This window comes from Pleurodeles waltl, chromosome 7 (genome assembly GCF_031143425.1).
Source record: "Pleurodeles waltl isolate 20211129_DDA chromosome 7, aPleWal1.hap1.20221129, whole genome shotgun sequence".
NCBI lineage: Eukaryota > Metazoa > Chordata > Amphibia > Caudata > Salamandridae > Pleurodeles > Pleurodeles waltl.
In genome coordinates this window covers 594,613,645-594,634,341 of record NC_090446.1, presented here as the reverse complement: position 1 = coordinate 594,634,341, position 20,697 = coordinate 594,613,645, and positions in this window count along the sequence as shown.

Below are 20,697 nucleotides of genomic sequence, written 5' to 3'. Positions count from 1 at the left end.
TGGTCGGTGAACACAGCATTTCTATTGGGCTGATACACCCATGCTTCATTGAATTTGTTGGTGCAGATGCTACCTTTGGTCAAGTAGGAGCTCGGGCAATTATTATAAAAGCTATGTTTAATGACCAGTATGCAGCAAAGTTCATCATCAAATGTGGGTTGGACACCACTGACTCAATAGGCAGCTCCAGGGGCTCTATTGGGGGCTCTTTGTCGCCATACTTGGTTGCAGTCAGTGGGCTTTTCAGGGGATGTCCAAGCAAGCCGCATGGACATCACCTTTGGCTCTTGCCTGTTCGGTGACAAGCCTGATTCAGTGGTGGATAGCTTTAAAGATAGCAGAATCACTGCTCAATCTTTGGGCCTGTCCACTGCCCCTCTCTAACTGCACTCTTTGCTCCTTCTATCGCTATGATAGAGGATTTCAGTCTTGTTCTTAACACAAGACCTACCCAAGGGAGCAGCAGGCTTCCCAGCCTTTTTGTTGCAGTAGTTGAGGTTTTCACAAATCTTGTGGACACCAGGGACAATGTGCAGATCAGTCCTTCACCCCACCAGCAGCAGTGCCCTCCAAACCTCTTTAGTGTGCATTCAGCAACACACAGCCATCCCATAGGAGGCAGAATGCAACACTTTTTACAGGGGTGGCAAGCTGTCATTTCAGACGAGTTGGTACTACAGATTCTATGGGGTTATGCTACTCCCCTTCCTAGAAATCCTACCACCTATGCAACATTCGTACAACGGCTAGCCCTGGACCCCCATTCCTTGTTACATCAAGAGGTGGCAGCTCTTTTGGCCAAAGGAGCCATCAAGAGGGAGGGTGCTGATGCCAGAAGTAGATCAATGCTGTTCCTTCCTCTTCTTTCTAGTGCCGAAAAAGAACAAAGGGCTGCACCCTATTCTATACATTCATCCTTCCAATGCTTTACTGAGGAAGGACAGATTCAAGATGTTTGCCCTTGTCCAGCTTCTGTCTGCCCTAGAACCTGAAGAGTGGATAGTAGTGTTGGACCTGCAGGACGCTTACTTTAATATATCTGTCTTGCAGGCCTGCAGATCTTACCTACATTTCACAGTGTGCCATTTCCTGTTCGCTGTGCTTCCCTTTGGCTTCACCAGTGTCCAATGGGTGTTTACAAAAGTGATGGCGGTAGTTGCAGCTCATCTTTGGAGGTTGGACTCCCAGTCTTCCCCTACCTCAGTGACTCGCTGCTAAAGGCAGGCTCACCACAGTCATTCGTCGCCCAATCCAGACTACACCGAACCTTCTACATTTGTTGGTGTTCACTATCAACGTGCTGAAGTCACACCTGACTTCTCCTGCAATGCTCACTTTAATCTGAGTCATTCTGGATACAATGTGGTTTTTGGAGTACTCTCCAAAGTGGAGAGTTCAGAACATTAAGGCCCAGATTTATGCAAAGTGGTGCTCCACCTAGTGCAGTGCCACTATTTTTGCACCCCTTAGCGCCCACCTTATGCACCCATCTGACAAAGATCAGTCAACCAGGCTTTGGTGATGACCACGGAGATGAGGAAGATTCCGCCCCCCTCACCTATTCATATATGGTTTGTAGGAGGCCAGTGGGTTGGACAGTTCCCGGACACTGGATTGTGCTTGTCCCCGGGACCACAAACAGAACAATATGCCATGGTAATGAGAAAGGCAGCCTAGGCATTGGAATTACAACTGCCAGCTATGGAAGACAAAACTAACATTCTCACAGAAATTTCACAACCTTGACAAACTTAATCAAACTCTTACTTCCATTTAATGAAACCTTGACTGACACTCTCGTGGACACCTGGTCTACGCCTTGTTGCTGTTGTTGAAAAGATGAAACATAGATCAAAGAAGTATGAAATCTGGTCCTTTATTGGAGCATCCCATCCACAGCCAACTACACTCTTCTCCTCTCAGCTCTGCTCTGTTCAAACCTTTCTAACATTCCATATTCTACATGATGTCAGACTATGACATCAGCCTGAGAGCAGAGCAAAGAGAACAATCTACATTGATTTTACAATTGATTATATACCACACACCTCCCTCCTAAAATAAAAATGCTCCAGACAACTATATACAAAGTTTGAAAGAATTCACAATAGAATAGATAACAAAATACAATGCATAAAAAACACTAATCTTAACAATTTCCAATAAATTTTACAATTCTGTTAAGATTCCATATTCTACCATCTTTTATCTTTACGGCATTTCTGAACAGTTTAACAACTTCAAAAGGTCCTTGGAATTTACTCTTGCCTTTACTCAAAGTTGGTTTCTTGATCAATATCTGATCTCCAATCTTTATGTCAAGCTCACACACACCCTTCTTGTGATCATAATACAATTTCCTTTTTCGTACATTTGCACTCTCATGCACATTCTTCTCATCCATTATGTCCTGATCCATTACTTCCTTCCTCCAATACACCCATGAAGGTGCAAGTGATGTGTTAGCCTTCCGACCTCTGAAAAGATCGAAAGGGACCTTTCCTGTTGTAGAATGAGGAGTCACCCTATAAGCATAAAGAAACCCTTTTAAACCTTCCTTCCAGTCTCTATTTGAAGCATTCTCTAGTTGTATACATTCTTTCACACACCTGTTGAATCTTTCAATTATTCCATTCCCTTCGGGATGGTAAAGAGAACACCTTTTGTGCCTTATACCTGACTTCCCAAGGAACTCACTCATTTCTCTTGAGACAAACTGCGGTCCGTTATCCGTGACCATGGTATCAGGGAAACCCTCACGCCCAAAAATGTAATTGAGAAACTCAATTATTTTCTTAGTTTCTGTACTGTGACATATACCAATCTCAGCCCATCTAGAAAAATGATCAATAAGCACTATCAAGTAAGTGACACCACCCCTACCATGTAACGGACCCACAATGTCCACCGCAATTTCTTGCCATGGTTTTAGTGGCATGTCTCTTACACACATTGGAGATACTCTTGTTTTATAAACTTTGTCACTATTGCTATATTCAATACATTCTCTCACTACTCTCTCCACTCTCAAATCCATTCCCGGCCACCAATAGTCCTGACGAATTCTAGCCTTTGTTCTGCTCATACCTTGATGACCAACATGCGCAAGACTAACAATTCTATCTCTCAAAACCATAGGAACCACTAATCTCAGACCTCGCAACAACAAACCATCCTGAATAGATAATTCATCCTTTATCTTCCAATAGCCACACAATTCTACATTCTTTTTGGCATCATGAGTCCAACCACCTCTGATCTTTTCACACACTCGTTGCAAAACCTCATCCTCTGCAACCGCTTTCTCCCATTCCTTCTGTTCTACAACACCACCTGTCACACTGCACACAGAAACATCCCTTAAACCATACTCACTCGAACTCTCCTCCACATTTGAACTCAATCTAGAGAGACAATCCGCAACTCTATTATACGAACCAGGAACATAATGCACAGTGTAATCATACTCTTGTAAACTAATCACCCATTTACTCACCCTTCCTGAAATAGAATCTAACCCTTTCCTCATGAATACCTCAACTGAAGGTTTGTGGTCAGTAAAAACTTCAAATTTTCTTCCCCACACAAAATTCCTAAGTTTGTTAACTGCCCAATGTACACACAAAGCCTCTTTTTCAATTGTTGAGTAGTTGAACTCCGGTCCACGTAACGTCCTAGAGCAAAACACTATGGGTTTGCGAATCAAATCCTCATTCTCTTGTAACAACACAGCTCCTAAACCTTTTCCACTCGCATCAGTCATGATTACACTTTTCTTCTTGGGGTCAAATGATTCCAAACACCCTAAAGAAGACAAAATACCCTTGATGTTCTTAAACTCCTCTGAACACGCATCATCCCAAACAAATTCAACATTTTTTTTCAAGAGCTGACGCATGCACACAGTTTTTGAAGCAAGATCCGGTAGAAACTTTGCGTGAAACTCAACCATTCCCAAAAAGGACATCAACTCATCTTTTTTCCCAGGTGCACGGAGATGCAAGATATTATCTACTAACTCCTTCTTTGGATGCAGACCTGTTGCAGAAATCTTGTGTCCTAAATAATCCACCTCAGTTTCCTTGAAATGACATTTTCTCAATTTGAGTGTGAGACCATGATCTCTAAGAATGGTAAGAACTTTCCTAACCCTTTCGTCATGCTCAACCATTGTACTTCCGTATACCAAAATGTCATCCTGGAAACACTTGACACCTGCCATGGAACCAAACAGATTATACATTAACCTTTGGAAAACCGCAGCTGCAGAGACTAATCCAAAAGGCATTCTTAGGAATCTGTAAGTACCAAACGGAGTGATAAACGTAGTAAGATCACGTGAATCAGGATGTAACACGACTTGGTGATATGCTGAGGTCAAATCAAATTTCGTATAAAATCTAGACCCAGATAGTAAAGTGACTATTTCTGTGATGTTGGGTAACGGAAATTGATCACTGATGACACATTTATTAAGATTCCTCAAATCCACACATAGCCTCAGCTCACCAGATTGTTTCCTTGCTACCACAATGGGCGAAATCCACTCCGATGACTCCACAGGTTCGATGATACCTTCATCACACAGTCTCTTAATTTCCTTTTCCACATCATCCTTCAACGAGATAGGAATAGGTCGCACTTTAGCTATAACAGGAACTGATCCTTTCCTTAATTTTATTTGATGAACATAACTCTTCAAACAACCCAACTTTGAACTGAACACATCTTTAAATTTATCAACAAATTCTCGGAAAGACTCCTCTATTCCTGTACTTATTTCACATACCTGACCAAGAGCTTTTACATATTCATCCTTAACCATCACTGGAGAAGGATAATTAGGATCCAAAATGACTTCCAAACCAGCCTGATGAGGCCAACTCAATACACTTCCTCCCTTGACTGGAACATAAATTTTCCCAAAAATCGTGTTGGACTTGTAGATAATCTCCGCTTCAAAATATCCCCTCAAATCAATGACCTGACCACCATACCCCCCGGGAACCAGATCAGGACTCTTCAAAATAACCTTGTGACTAAAATTTTGATAAAAAAACTCATTAGAAATCAAAGTTAACCATGCCCCTGAGTCAAATAACATCTCAGTAGATTTTCCTAAAATATATACAAAATCCTTAGGATGTTTTCTTTTCTCAGTACCCAGTGAAACAGACAAAATGCAGTCCTCAACAGTTTTCACAGATACTTGTTTTTTTTCAGATTTACAACACTTAGCAAAATGTCCCTTCTTATTGCAGGATCTACAGGTGGAGTTCACAGCAGGACATTTTTTGTAAGTAGCATAGTGTCCCAAATTCCCACAACGAAAACATCTGGCATTCTTATACCTGTTTTCTACAATTTGATCAAAATTCCCATTTTCACGTTGAGATATATCACACTTAGAAGATTCTCCTTTCATCACAATTTTGTTCACTTCCACTTTCCTTTGTTTTTCCAACTCCTCAACACAAGCCAGTGTATGTTCAACCCCTTTGGCCAAAATGATTACTTCATGCAATGTGGGGTCATCCTTACTCCATAATTCCTGCCTAATTTTATCACTCATACACCTCAACATAAACTGATCTCTTATTCTTTCTTCAACCGTACTGCCAAATTTACAAGTTGACGCAAGTTTTCTAAGTGCTGTGATATATTCTTCAATACTCTCTCCTTGCCTCTGTTTCCTCATCCCAAAATGATAGCGTTCCAATATAGTGCTCACTTTGGGTAGATAATGTAAATCAAGTTTTTTAAGACAGAGTTCAAATTCATTGAGATCTGTAGCTTCCTCACCCGGATCCGGAAGACTCTCAAATATTTCTTGACCCTCACACCCAAGACAGTGCATGAGTAGTGCAGTTTTACGCTCATTTGTTAAGTTAGAACCACAAACCCTGGCATAGTGCAAAAAAGTCTTCTTCCATTTCGACCATTTTATCAAAGGTTCACCAGGCGTTGTCAAAAAGAATGGTGGCGGTGTCACACTTTGCATACTGCCAACACTAAAACCCCAAACGGACTATAAAAGTACAATAAAACTATAATAGGAAAGATATAATAACAGTACAATATGTAAAACTTGTAGGAAAGACGATTTCGTTTTATAACTAGTAACAATTAGTACATTTTCTAAGGAAAATAGCCCTTGTTACTTAATGAAATAAGTTCTCATCTGGTAGCATCTGAAAAAAATGTCAGGTGAGTTTTCTTTTTTTTTTTTTTTTTTTTACTAACAATTATCCAGCAAAATTAAATATTCTATTTCTAAATGACGTGCTGTAAAAAATACAATTTGTCAGACTATAATAGACAATATCAGCTGAAACGCCGTTCTCCTCGCGCTGTATGCAGCTCAACACAAGCAGCTCTCAATGGAATCCTGCTCGCGCTAGATAGAGCGCAATCAAATCAAAATAAAACCGTTCAGTCCAATATGCCTACACATGCTTAACATTTAAAAAGGAACAAAAAAAACAAAGTCAATTACTCTTTCACGGGCATGAATGGAAAGTAAAGCAAAAGCCGTTAAAACCAGAAGTCTCTCTCGCGTTCTCCTGAACGCAAAAGACTGTAAATAAACAAATGTTTCCTCTGCCCACTGCTTGTATTACTTTTCCTTTCTACATGAATGTTCAACACATTAGGCTCTACTGATCTTAAAAAAAAAAAACTTAAATCAATAACTCTTTCACGCTCTCCCGCTCTCCGGATCCCATCCTCGTCGCCAGTGTTGAAAAGATGAAACATAGATCAAAGAAGTATGAAATCTGGTCCTTTATTGGAGCATCCCATCCACAGCCAACTACACTCTTCTCCTCTCAGCTCTGCTCTGTTCAAACCTTTCTAACATTCCATATTCTACATGATGTCAGACTATGACATCAGCCTGAGAGCAGAGCAAAGAGAACAATCTACATTGATTTTACAATTGATTATATACCACAGCTGTTCTTCAGTGAACAGGCAGGATTCCAGGAGTGTCAGGCCAGTGTCTGACATTTTAATGCAGCCTCCTACACCAGAGAATTTGGTGGTTTAGGTTTCCACCAGTACTGTGTACCCTAACTCTTTCCCCTCTTGACTGCCACAGATAATCAAAATGCATAGACACATTTCAAAATTGGATATTTTCTTCTAGCATTCTAGCCCTCTGATCAGTCAATATCAGCTGTTTGCTGGGGATATATTTCCATGCCTCATGGAACATAGTGGGTGAGATCTTGCTTGCATTCCCCAAAGGATTTTGGTCCAACCTAGTTCAAACTATCCAGGTGGCCTCCAAATATATCATCCAATCTGGTCTGAACAGTATGACTGCTGGGCAGAGACAGGCTTGGATGAGATCCTTGGGCTTCATGGGTAACATGTATGCTTCATTAATGGACATACTGTTTGGTGGATTTCACCTGTTTGGCGAGAAGGCTGATTCAGCACTGGAATGTTTTAAAGAAAGATGGGTCATGGCACATTCCTTAGGCTTTTCACCACTGCGAGGCAGTATCCTCAAAAGTTTCACCCCTTTCAAGGCTATGTAAGAGGGTAAGCACCCCAGGAATGGCAAGGCATACCGCCCAAGCAACAGGCACCCCAGTACTGTCAGGGTTCAAGTAGACAACGCCTCTGCAATCAGGGGTAATGCACTGCACAGTCCTCCACCCCATTGGCATCAGCCTCCAGGCTGCTTTAGTTTGCCCTGAGTGACATACAACCATCCTGTGGGAGGTAGGATGTGACATTCCTTCCAAGGGAGGCAACAGATAACATCCCACTCGTGGGTCCCTCAGATTGTTCAGGCGGTATGTCCTGCCATTCCTTTTAGAACCGCCACAACTTCCAGACACTTCAAGGCATCTTTTAGGGGAGCATCTGTCCATTGTCCTTCAGGACGTGCAGGCTCTTCTGTTTAAAGGAGCCATAGAGAGGGTGCCAGCCTTAGAAATAGGCACTGGCTGTTAGTCCTGCTATTTTCCTTCTGCCAAAGGAGGATCAAAGCCTTTGTCCCATTTCTCTGCCATCTGAACGCCGTCTTGCAGAAGGACAACTTCAAGATGCTAACACGAACCAAGGATCTGTCTGCCCTGGATCCAGGTGACAGGATAGTGGCTTTGTATATAGAGGGTGCACATTTTCAATCTGCTGTGCTCCCAGTCAGGCTCACCAGTGCCCTTTAGATGTTCATGAAAATGAAGGTGGTGGTGGTAGCAGTACAGTTTTGGGAGGTTGGGGATTCCAGTTTTCCCATACCTTGACCTCTGGCTGTTTAAGGTAGGCTTGGCACAGTCAGATGTTGACCGCTTCCAGATGATGGCGAACCTTTTGACATAATTGGGGTTCACTGTCATTGTGCCAGATTTAGGCCTTCCCTTAACCGCAAAGAGTCCAGGGCAATCGGACTATGGTCCCAATGTTTCAGCCTCAGTCCTAGGGAGAAGAGGCTGTGAGGCTTTGGAGTCTCTTGGTCTCCTATATTTTGCTTTCCTACTATGCCAGGTGGCATATGAGGGCTCCGGAGTGGAACCTGAAGTCTCAGTGGCCCAAAAGAAGGAGAACCTGTAAGTTCCATCCAGGTTTCAGAGAAGACCGCTAAAGATCTGGAGTGGTGACTGCTGGATGGCAATTGGACCAATGGCAAACCCTTTTCCCTGCCCTTACCAGAGCGGACAGTGGTGAATGATGCATCGATGCTGGGATGGGGAGGTCACCTGGGAGAGGTGGAGATCAGAGTACTCTAGTCTCTGACAGAGACCCGTTGTAAGAAATTGGATTATTGTTTGAGGGCCAGGGGACGGGAGTGGCTACCCACCTCAAGGAATAATCACATCCCCTGTCTGGGTGAACCCTCAGAGTCACTAACTTAACCTGAGCTCAGCCTCCTGGTAGCCATGGCACAGAGCAGGCAGGCTTAATTTAGGGCAATGTGTAAAGTATTTATGCAGTAACAAAACAGTAATAAAGTCCAAATGCAAAACAATAACAATCTCAAACTGAATTAGAAAAATAGAGTAAAATCTAATAAACAAAGTGACAGTGAAATGACAAAAGTCCAAAAGGGGGAACCAAAGATATGATTTTTTTGTTTTTCAGTAGGAATAGCTCCAAGAAGCATAAACTGCCAATGCAAGTCAATGGTTGCGGTAGATCAGCTCTAGGTTTGTCCCGGTCAAAGATTTTACCTTTCAACTTTAGTTTCTTTAGTCTCAATCCACTGCAGGAGTACATATCGAAAGCCCCACAAGAGAGGCACTTAGAAACTCACAGAGTATTAGACGGAGGTGAAGAGGAGGGGGCAGTCCCGGTCTAGTTGCCACTGATTAGTTGGGCAGTTGTAGGAAAGGCCTGTTGTAGCCCCTCTCCCTGCAGCTTGAACAGGCGGTCAACTTTATGAGCCTTGGAGTCCACTTGTTTGTCCTGGGAACTAGAGAGAGCAGGTCCAATCCCTCTGGGCTCTCTTCAGGTCACAGGCAGCAGGTTCACGCCTCTTCTGATATTCATCAGGTGCTTGAAGGTACCACATTTATTCCTGGAACAAGCTAGTGGGTAAGAATGACTTAGGCACTCCGTAACCAATTGGGTAAAAGTTCATGGGGACAACCCTAACTACTTTGGGCATTTTCAAGATGGCAAAAGTCTTCTGTGACACTAAGCTTTGGCTCTCAGGGCTAGGGGGGTATGTGTGGTGAGTGTAAAAGTGTCATTCAGGTGTCCTCGCACATCTAACACAAAAAAATAGTTTGGCAAACATCTGGTAGAACAAAAGAAGGGTTTTCCAGCAACAGTGTATACACAAGAATTGTTTTCGTATCCTGTTTCGCTTGCTTTCGAGTGTGCCCCCAGTGTTCTATGTAAAACCCAGAGACAGAAGTTTGGTAGAACAAAAGTAGGGGTTTCCAGCAACCAGACAACAGATACACCAGAATTGTTTTGGCATGTGTTTTGCCTTCCTTTCAAGTGTGTCCCAGGTGTTATATGTAAAACCTAGAGATAGAAGTCCGGTGGGACAAAGCAGGTCCTTCAGACAAGTAGACAGTGGAAACACAATGAGCTCACATCTTGTTCTTTGCCTTTCATGCATGTCCGAAATTATTATAGGTAAACACCACAGACCTGTGAAGGAGGTTTTGCTACTGTAATGTCAAAACGGATACTCACAGCCTCCGCCCTGCCTAGTGATATTTGCCTGTTCTGGTCAGCCTATTTTTTCTCCTGGGAATCAAAATGCTAATTACTGCCTGGCAGAAGTGGGAAATGAAATGCAAATTTAGCCTCCAGGAATTGCAGGCAGGCAACATTTATTACAAATCTGACTTCACGGTTTAATTGAATTTGTAATAACTATTAAAAATAGTGATTTCATTATGTTGTAGCTGGTACTATTCCTGAGTTACAGTATTTGGATGTTTAATCTGCACTCTGGTTTTCTACACAGGACATGTAGCTTTGTCACTGTAAAAAATAGCCTTTGGGTGCTAGTCAATGTAAAGACATGTTAACGTTAAATTGTTACATGTCCTACTTTTAAATACCAATCACTGCCTTGCTGATGTCAAGGCCTACCTATAGATTACATTACTTATTTAAGAGAGAAGTTTTGACTTGTTGAAAGGGTTTATTTTGGCCAGTCAAATTGTAGTATTTACACTGCCACACTCCGGTTACAATGGTAAGCTTGAAGATATGTTTTACAATAGTTGCTTCAGCCCACTAGTGACATTTAACCTACAGCCCTTGGGTACATTTTGTACCGTTTACTAGGGACTTATAAGTCAGTTAAATATAACAATTAGTCGGTTGGTTGAATTGTGCATTTATAGATTTGTACAGCATTTGTATTTGCATTTTAAATGTAATGAAATGTTGTTTATACTTTGATGGTTGCTGATGACCGAATAAAGTATTTATACTACCAGAAGGTTCTCCAGGCGCTTGGTAGCGGTAGTAAAAGTTGTATCTTTCCATAATGACACTCATTGTTGTATCAACATAGTTTTTCATTCTAGTTTTTGCTTCAATGAACACATCCCATTCTTGGTCTTCTTTTCCTTCTTCTCAGCTAGGTTTATGTGGTCAAATAATCTTCTTCCTTCAACTCCCAGACAATCATACATCATGGGTTGCTTTCTGGCTGGCTCATATTTAGTTCCATCTATAGCCTCAAAGTGTTTTTCAAAACATTTGATCCACTGTGGCCAACTTTCTGTAGGTGGTCCAGGCACTTCTAAAAATGAACTAGGTATCACCATAGCATTCATTATGCCAGCCGTTTTAGTTCTAATTTACTGGGATGACTCTTACAATATATTATTTTCAATAGTCATTTAAACGTACTTCTTATTCTTGTAGTTTTCAGTAGTTAGAGCTTGTAAATGTATCTTTAAGGTTCTGTCTCTCTCCAGTGTTTTTTTTAGTGTATAACATAATAATAAGTTCAATGTATGTAATTGGTTAATTCCTTTAGCTCTGTGGATGTACTCCTCCCAGGGGCTGCTCGAGGTGGGGCCAGGATCTTTCTTGCCAGCAGGAACCCTTTGAGGATTAAGTGGGCATGTTTATAGGTGTTATTTTTAAGATAAGATGCTCATCTCACCTGTCAAGCCAGTAACTGAATTACGATGTATTTGGGAAGCTGTGAATACAGCGCTGCTTCCAGCTATTGAAGTTTGAAGTGAAGCGATGATTACTTCATTGGTTTCGCCGCGCTCGCTGCCAATTCAAGGTGTGTAATGACGAGGCACACACAGCTAAGTATAAAGCTTCTTTATTAACGTCTTTCTCCTCACAGTATGCCCCTCAACCATCCACATGCTGCGCGCCCTCCCCAACCTTCCAAAAGCAATGCGGCACATGCCACGCGCACAGGCACACGGGGTGACAGATAAGGGAGGGGCAGCCGCAACACAGAGGGATGATGAACAACACAATGCAGTCCACTGTCATGGTAGGACATTACAAGAACGGACAGATAACGGGCCAGGATCTTAGTGTACTCCCTTCAGTGAATCCGATACTTCCTCTTAGATATGAACAAACAGATTTTATTTGGCATCAATAATGTGTTAACTAAATACGTCAGCACTACTGTACCGCAGAGAAATTCATATTAACCACTTTTCAGCATCAATGAATTGTGTTTGTTGAAGATAACTATCATACACCAGCTGCGTTCTAAAGGTATGCAGACAGTTAAGGTTTAGTGCCATAGCAAGGGTGGTGTAGGTCCTAATGCAAGCAAGATAAATTCCCCATGCCCTCAGTCAGTGACCACAGCTTCTTCACCAACCTCCTGAATGAGTTCTTTGTTTCACGACTGGTGAAGTTTCTGTGCCATGTTTTAAGTTATTTTATTAAGCAATTTGTTGGACGGGACAGCAGACAGAAAAAATGTAAGGAAGACTATGTTGAAGGCTCCCTTGGCAGGCACACTTGTCGTCGAGAGTACTATTATAAAAGGCGACAGTTGTAAAACAGTCAGTCATGCAGTTTATTGCAAGCACTAGAGTGGCGGTAAAAGGATAGACCCAAACAACCACTAGTATTAGATGACCAGCATTTGCCTATAAGACCTATTGCCAATGCTTTTTAGCCACGCTGTATAACATTACAGCTGCTGCACAGCATGGCTGTTAAAAAAAAATATGGGGTCATATGGCAGTCACATCATTTTGTAGACGTGCATGCCATGCATGGGTATACAAAAAGACACAGGATTTGTTTATTTACCAATCCCAGATGGATCAGTAATGTCAAAAAGTAATACTAAAAAATTGTAAATAGATGAGCATTTTGGGGATGATAGTAAAGTAACACATGCAGGTGGGGTAAGAAGCAACTAGGCAGACTGGGTAAGAAGCAATAATAAGGAGAGAACAAGGGTTAAAGTGAGCAATGTCAAAGGGGGACAAACAGACAGGTACGAGAGAGTAACACAAGTGCAGGTGGCACGAGAGAAACACATGGGAGACAGCAGATTGGAGGGAAGAAAAGCATACAAGTGACAGCTGGAAAACACATGCAGTCTCATGAAGTGCTATAACAAAAAGAAAAATGAGTTCCCTAAAAGTGAGCAGAGGGTGCTTAGAAGCCAGCCAATCAAATACATAGTAAAGAGGCTATGCACCAAGGGAGGGATGAACAGAAGATTGAAAGGTTGACACAAGGAAAGCCATCCAAAAGAAAGCAAGCAATTAAGAGTGATAATAAATCCAACCAATGGTAAGCAATGGGCTTACCCCTGTATATTCTTGGTAAGCTCACAGGGGGAACTTGGGGACAGCAGATCACCAGGAGGTCTGCCCCTGGGTTTGTTTGGGGAATGGAGCAGCCGAGCGCTGCCTCATTGGCTCTTGGGCTGCACTGGGCTATATTTCAGCTGGCAGGTATATAGTTGGCTATTTTGTTGGGTCAGCCACCATTTTAGAATAAGTGTTCCGGTGGCAGGCTGTAGTGTAAGAACTGTTTTTTTCTAAAAATATTTAAGGTGTAGAGTGAAGTTTAATACTGCCTTAATAGGCTTATTTAGCTCTGTGGTGACAGGGAATAACGAAAACGAGGCGCTGTACTTACCACGATGGCCTCAATAGTCAATATCAGGTAGCACAGGCTGTGGAGTTGCTGAGGGAGGCCAGGTGCCTTGATCTGCTGGTCAGGAGTGCCGGGGAGGTAGGACGTCCGACTAGAGTGTGTCCGCAGGGATGGCTGTGCAAGCATGTGCACCGCTGCGCCGCCCATTTGCCATACGGAGGGAGGTAAGTAATCGAGGCCGCTCGCGTGCACGTAGAGTGGTCTCGACAATGCAGACGACAAGGCGGGTAGGAGAGCGAGGGGCCACCAGGAGTGTTGGTCGATGCATGTGAGGCCTCCATAGGCCTGAGGGAGGCTCAGGAGAGCAACGAGAGGCCTTGGGGGTGGGGCTTGATGAAGCAGGTATGTCCGGGATGGCTCCTGGCCCCCAAAATTTACCAAAAAGCATTAGTCAATGCAGGACTTGGGAGGGTAACGGGGCCACCGGTAGTGTGAAGAATAGGACCTCCAGGGGCAGAGTAATGGCGAGGGCACCCGAGGGTGGTCAGGGGAGGGCAGCAAAAATGTATAGTTAGGGGGGAGGGAGAGGAGGGTACCCTGCAGGCTGACATGGTTGGAGAGCAGGCAGGCGGGGGTAATAAGTTAAGGGGCAGGGAGGTTGAAAGTGCAGGTGAGAAGGACTTGCAAGGGGATAGGTAGGAGGTAACAGAGCAGTGAGGGGAAAGCATGTTGCAGAGAGAGGAATGCTTACAGAGGGTGCCTGGGGAGGCAAAGGAGCAGTTGGCTACCAATATTCTACAAATGCCCTGGGTTACACATTCGAGAGGGTTGGTGAGGGGACAATTATAGGATTTGGAGCGAGTGGAGGAAGAAGAGGACAGGCAGAAACAGTGTAGGGGAGGTGAATTAGGTGAGGGCAGAGTGGAGGACAGGGGACTGGGCAATAAACCATTTAGAATGTACGGTAGGAAAAAGGCGGAGCAGGGCAATAGTTGGGAGAGGGGGTTGATGCAGCGGGTAGGGTAATACACTGGGAGAGAATAAGGGAAGAGGCATGCCTGGTACGGCGCAACTGGACAGCCAATAAACCGGATCTGACCCTTGTTTTTCAGACTCCGGACCGCTATGGCAATAGTGACTTGGGGGCGCCCGGTAAGGTCCCAAGACCCCAAGAGGAAAAGAAGGGATGGTCCCGCACGGCCAGCCAGGCACTGATGAGGGACGTCAATATCGCTGCCACACAAAGGCCAGAAATGACCTCAGCAGTGCACAAAGCCAGGGAGCACGGTACAGCTCCTGGCAAGGAACACCACGACAGACCCTGGCAGGGGTATGAGGACAGGGAGGGAGGGCAAGGTACTGCCCACCCCCGTAAGGAGGTTGACTCAGGCTTGTGGCACCACACAATGGGGCTGGCTAAGTTTGGGAAGACCATTTTCACGGCCAGCGGGTTGCCCATTGTATACAGGAACTTTCAGGGACACCCCACTCAGGGAGGGGGGGACCACTACAAAAGAGCAGGGAGGGCAAGGGGGGGCTTGTTGGGATTTTAATAAAGGTCTATGCATGAGGGAATACTGCAAGTTGAGGCACAAATGCTCTAAGGGCGTGGTTAGGCATGCCTTGGTGCACTGCTATGGCACTGGGGTCAATCCTCCCCAGCAGCAGGAAACTGGGCACCGACACGCGTCACAGGGTTCTGCCATTCAGCAGCAGCCTCAGCAACATTTGGGCTTTAGGGGAGGCCACGGCGAAAGGGGACCGCAGGAAAAGCGGGTACTCCCATTAAAGTGGACAGATTGAAAGCCTGTCTAGCTCATTATGACAGGACTGAGGACAATAGAATTCTGGAGGAGGGGTTCACTTTGGGGTTTTTGCTTGGAGTATGAGGGGCCCAGAACAAGGAGGTGGGCTAATAATTTTAAGTCAGTGACCCCCTTGAAGGCGGTTGTGTGGGACAAGCTATTGAAGGAGGTCTGGGAAGGGAGGATGGCAGGCCCATTTGACCCATGTCAGACTTGATTGTTTCTCCTATCGGGGTGGTATCTAAAAAAGAGAAAAAAACTTCCTCCTGATTCAGCATCTTTCTTGGCCAGAAGGGCAATCTGGCAATGATTATATTTCGGAGGAGCTATCTTCGGTCAACTATTCTTCGGTTGATGTGGCATTGACCATGGTGGAGAAAGTGGGATTGGGAGCATTGATGGCTAAAAGTGACATTGAATCTGCCTTTCAACTCTTGCCAGTACATCCTGATGATGTACTTGGTATACAATTTGACGGTCAGTGGTAATTGGATAAGGCTCTTACAATGGGATGCTCAATATCTTGTGCTTTGAGCGTTTTAGCACATTCCTGCAGTGGGTATTTACATGGGCGACAGGAAAGGCACGGGTGACACACTATTTGGATTACTTTTTCTTTGTGGGGAAGTTGGGAACGACAGAGTGCAAGGCCAAGGTTGGTTAACTTCCAAGATATCATGGGGAATCTGGGATGAAGATAGTAAGACCCAGTACGGTGCTGTGCTTCCTAGGCATTGAGATTGATTCAGGGGCCATGGAAGCTCGTTTACCGAAGGAGAAAATGCAGTTGTTACTGGACTCCATATTGAGCAAAGACAAGGGTGACAATTAAAGAGGTTCAAATATTACTGGGGTATCTCAACTTTGTATGCCGGGTGTTTTGAGCTGGGAGGACTTTCTGTAGGAGACTGGGCTTGGCACTGTCAGGCAAGACCTTGCTGCATCACCATTTTCGACTGTCAGCAGGAACTCTGGAAGATTTACGAATGTTGGGGGATATTTTTGGAATCTTTCAATAGAATACCACTATTGTCTTTAACGGAGCTTACCTGGGATGCACAAGTGTACTCTGATGCTGATGGGGAAGTGGTTTTGGTCTCTATCGGCAGGATGAATGGTCTGCAGAAGACTGGCCTGCAGCATGGAAGCAAGGGGGAATGAGCATTGCCTTTTTGTAATTCTTTCCTCTGGTCGTAGCGGTGACATTATGGGGACATCGGCTGGCACATAAGAGGGTATTGTTTCCTATTGACAACATGGCAGTTGTACAAGTGGTCAATAGATGATCTCCCAGGGATCCACAGGTGTTGAAGTTAATGAGGACTTTTACATTAATTGAAAAGGAGCAGTCTCAGGTGACCATTGCTGGGAAATTGGCTAGTATTACATCTATGGGCGAGCTAATTTGGGGATATGCTCCATCAGCAGGTGAGCTTAGAGCATGCATATTGGAAGGGTAGGCTCGATGGCGGGGGGGTCAAGGTCCTAGATGAAAACCATTGATGTGGAGGTTAATTTGTTTAGTGCTGAGATGTTTACCTGTGACGTGTCAAGGGGAAGATGAGCTCCACATTGATGGTGTGGATGTTTTTTGGTGCTCTCCGGGTGTCAGAATTGTTGGGCAATAAGACGAACAAAGGAATAAGGTGGGATGAGGTATCTTGGAGCACAGAAGAGGTGGGGGTATAGTTGTGTAGGTCCTAGAGTGATCAGAGGGGACGGGGCAAAGAAGCAGTATTGCATTCGTACCCGCCAGAAGCAGTGTGCCTGTTAAGGTGGGCCCACTGGCTCAGAGCAAGGAGGACAGAATGGAGGGTGAGGTTTTCTTGCATCTGTCTGGTAACACAGTCTCAGCATATCAACTGTTAGTCATTTTAAGGAAAGGGCTGACGAACATCGGGGATAAGGCTACATGTTATGGCACGCATTTTTTAGGATCGGGGTAGCAACAGAAGCAGCTCGGAGGGGGTGGAGGAGTGGGAGCATTCTGAAGTTAGGGAAGTGGATACCCAACTGCTTTCAGCGTTATGTTCGGGGAGATGAGGAATGTCAATAAGGAGGGTTGGCTTACATTTGTGATTGTGTTTTTCAGGTGCTGTGCCAGGCCTGGATGTGCCAGCTCTCTCAGTCTGAATCGTGGGCCATTTATTTGTAAAATGGGCAGAAAGGCAGGCGAAGGGGTGTACCCACGGTGTCAACCAAGGATTTGACTCAGCATTGTTGAAATTTCGATGGCATGGAAAAGGAGGCATGAGGTGGAAGGAACGTTTGCACTGTTTAAACTGACTTTTAATTTGGGGGCTATTTCCTGATTTTTTGTTAATTCACCTTGGGGAGAACGATCTAGTGGTTGAGAAGGGAGTAGCACTGATAAGGAAAATGAAGGACGACCTTTTGGAAATCCAAAAACAGAGGTCAGGAACACATGTCATTTGGGCAGAGTGTATTGCGCGCAATGAATGGAGAGGTTCTGCAAAACCGGCAGCAATAGGATAAACTAGGCGGAAGATAAGTAAAGAGATGAGGCCTTTCTGCAGGAGGAATAAGGTAGGCAGAATTGAACACAGGGATTTGTCTTATGAGGCAGTGGAGTTTTTTCGAGGGGATGGGGTACACCTTTCATTCATGGGAGTGGACTTGTACCTCCTGCACATTCAGGATGTGGTGAAACAGACGTTAAACATACCCTTGGAGGCGCCACGTAGATGAGGATAGCTACAGGCTCTTTATCTCCTTCAGGACAGTTGGGGGGGTGGGGATGGGGCAGAAAAAGGGGTCGCAAAGCTTTACTTTTTCTGGGCGGCGGTTTCGCTGAGAATTTTGCATGGGTTAGCCAAGTTTATTTTGGCATCGGCGATACAGACGGAAAGGGAACGGGTAGGCAGGAGCACGTCTGTGCGAGGCAGACAGTTTAAGGTTCAGTAACAAGTTTAATTAGGTACAGGTCTAATTGATACAGTTAAACGGGATGGGAGGATGAAAGCCTCAAAGGAGGGACATTAACTCAAAGCAGGGGGTACAGTTTTGCAGTTTACATTGCAGGGAGAGGGACATTTGTAGGGGAGGGGGGAGCGGGGGAATTAGATAATCAAGTGTATAGTGAAGTTTACTTTTGTAAGACTTGAGGTCAGGTAAATATTGTGATGTGCACCTATTTCAATAAAGGGGCCTTTTTCACACAACACGGGGTCAGTGGTCTGTGCCGACACCCTTATTCCCCAATACGGCCTTTGCAGCTAGACAGCCTGTGCTAGCAAGCAAAAGTAAATATTGTCAAGCTGCTAACAAACAAGAACAATGCATCTCCCTGAAATCTATGTCATTTTTTGAGTTTGTTTCTATGTTTCTAGAAAGATTAAGCCCAGATTTCCACCAGTCTATCAAAATTAATCTTCTGTTAGGCATACTAACTGTCCCTTGCAAAGCATCTTAATTCTGCTACTACTGCCATAGAAAATTACTCAAACACAGTTTAGGTAATCTGTGGATCTAAAAGTTGAAACCTGGGATATGTATCAAAGTCACGCACATTTTCTGACAGGCATTTAACAAGATGGTGAAAAAGGTAATATTAAATACTGAGCTAACAGCAATCATGTTAGAGACCATACAGACTGTGATAGGAAATGCGTAGACTGTGTGACTTTGTCTGTCTTTATCAGACTTAAAATCCTATATTTCTATAGTACACATTTAAAATGAGCAACAATTTAACCTGCTTTTCAATAAGGACGTAACAAAGAGCAAACAGTGTATTGGGCATCTTGAGAAACTTCCCAGAACATTTTACATTTTTCATAAACTACTAAAAGGAACTTTAAGTTTGGAAATGCACTGATTATGAAGGTGAAGTTTAAAAATGGTAGGACTTAGTGTGAAAGCATACAAACGTTCACAGGCTTGCATGACAAAGGGTAGGCAACACCCATGATCAATGGGACATTTACACAGATCTATGGCACCTCAATCCCAGTGAAAGAAAATTATTTTTTTGTACATTTTGTAGAAATTAAGTTTACTGTAAAAAAAAAATCCTGTATGATGAGTGTGAGCGCATCTGGCCTTCTTTGTTCTTTTATAATTTATTTATAAGGGGACACATTAGAGGTTCGATAGACCTTTTGACTATGCTTAGAGGAATCTCACCATCAAGTATTCACGATTAAGCATTTGAAAGTTACACTACAAATCAATAGTAACAATAACTGGGCAATAGAAATGACATATGTAAGGAAATGCCTCCTTGGCATGGTTACCCCCTGACGTTTTGCCTTTGCTGATGCTATGTTTTGATTTGAAAGTGTGCTGAGGCCTGCTAACCAGGCCCCAGCACCAGTGTTCTTTCCCTAACCTGTACTTTTGTTTACACAATTGGCACACCCTGGCATCCAGGTAAGTCCCTTGTAACTGGTACCCCTGGTACCAAGGGCCCTGATGCCAGGGAAGGTCTCTAAGGGCTGCAGCATGTCTTATGCCACCCTGGGGATCCCTCGCTCAGCACAGACACACTGCTTGCCAGCTTGTGTGTGCTGGTGAGGACGAAACAAGTAAGTCAACATGGCACTCCCCTCAGGGTGCCATGCCAACCTCACACTGCCTATGCAGTATAGATAAGTCACCCCTCTAGCAGGCCTTACAGCCCTAAGGCAGGGTGCACTATACCATAGGTGAGGGCACCAGTGCATGAGCACTGTGCCCTTACAGTGTCTAAGCAAAACCTTAGACATTGTAAGTGCAGGGTAGCCATAAGAGTATATGGTCTGGGAGTCTGTCATACACGAACTCCACAGCACCATAATGGCTACACTGAAAACTGGGAAGTTTGGTATCAAACTTCTCAGCACAATAAATGCACACTGATGCCAGTGTACATTTTATTGTAACATACACCCCAGAGGGCACCTTAGAGGTGCCCCCTGAAACCTTAACCAACTACCCGTGTAGGCTGACTGGTTTTAGCAGCCTGCCACACTCGAGACATGTTGCTGGCCACATGGGGAGAGTGCCTTTGTCACTCTGTGACTAGTAACAAAGCCTGCACTGGGTGGAGATGCTCATCACCTCCCCCTTGCAGGAGCTGTAACACCTGGCGGTGAGCCTCAAAGGCTCACCCCCTTTGTTACAGCACCACAGGGCATTCCAGCTAGTGAAGTTGCCCGCCCCCTCCGGCCACGGCCCCACTTTTGGCGGCAAGGCCGGAGGAGATAATGAGAAAAACAAGGAGGAGTCACTGACCAGTCAGGACAGCCCCTAAGGCAACCTGAGCTGAAGTGACTCTGACTTTTAGGAATCCTCCATCTTGCAGATAGAGGATCCCCCCAATAGGGATAGGAATGTGACCCCCTCCCCTTGGGAGGAGGCACAA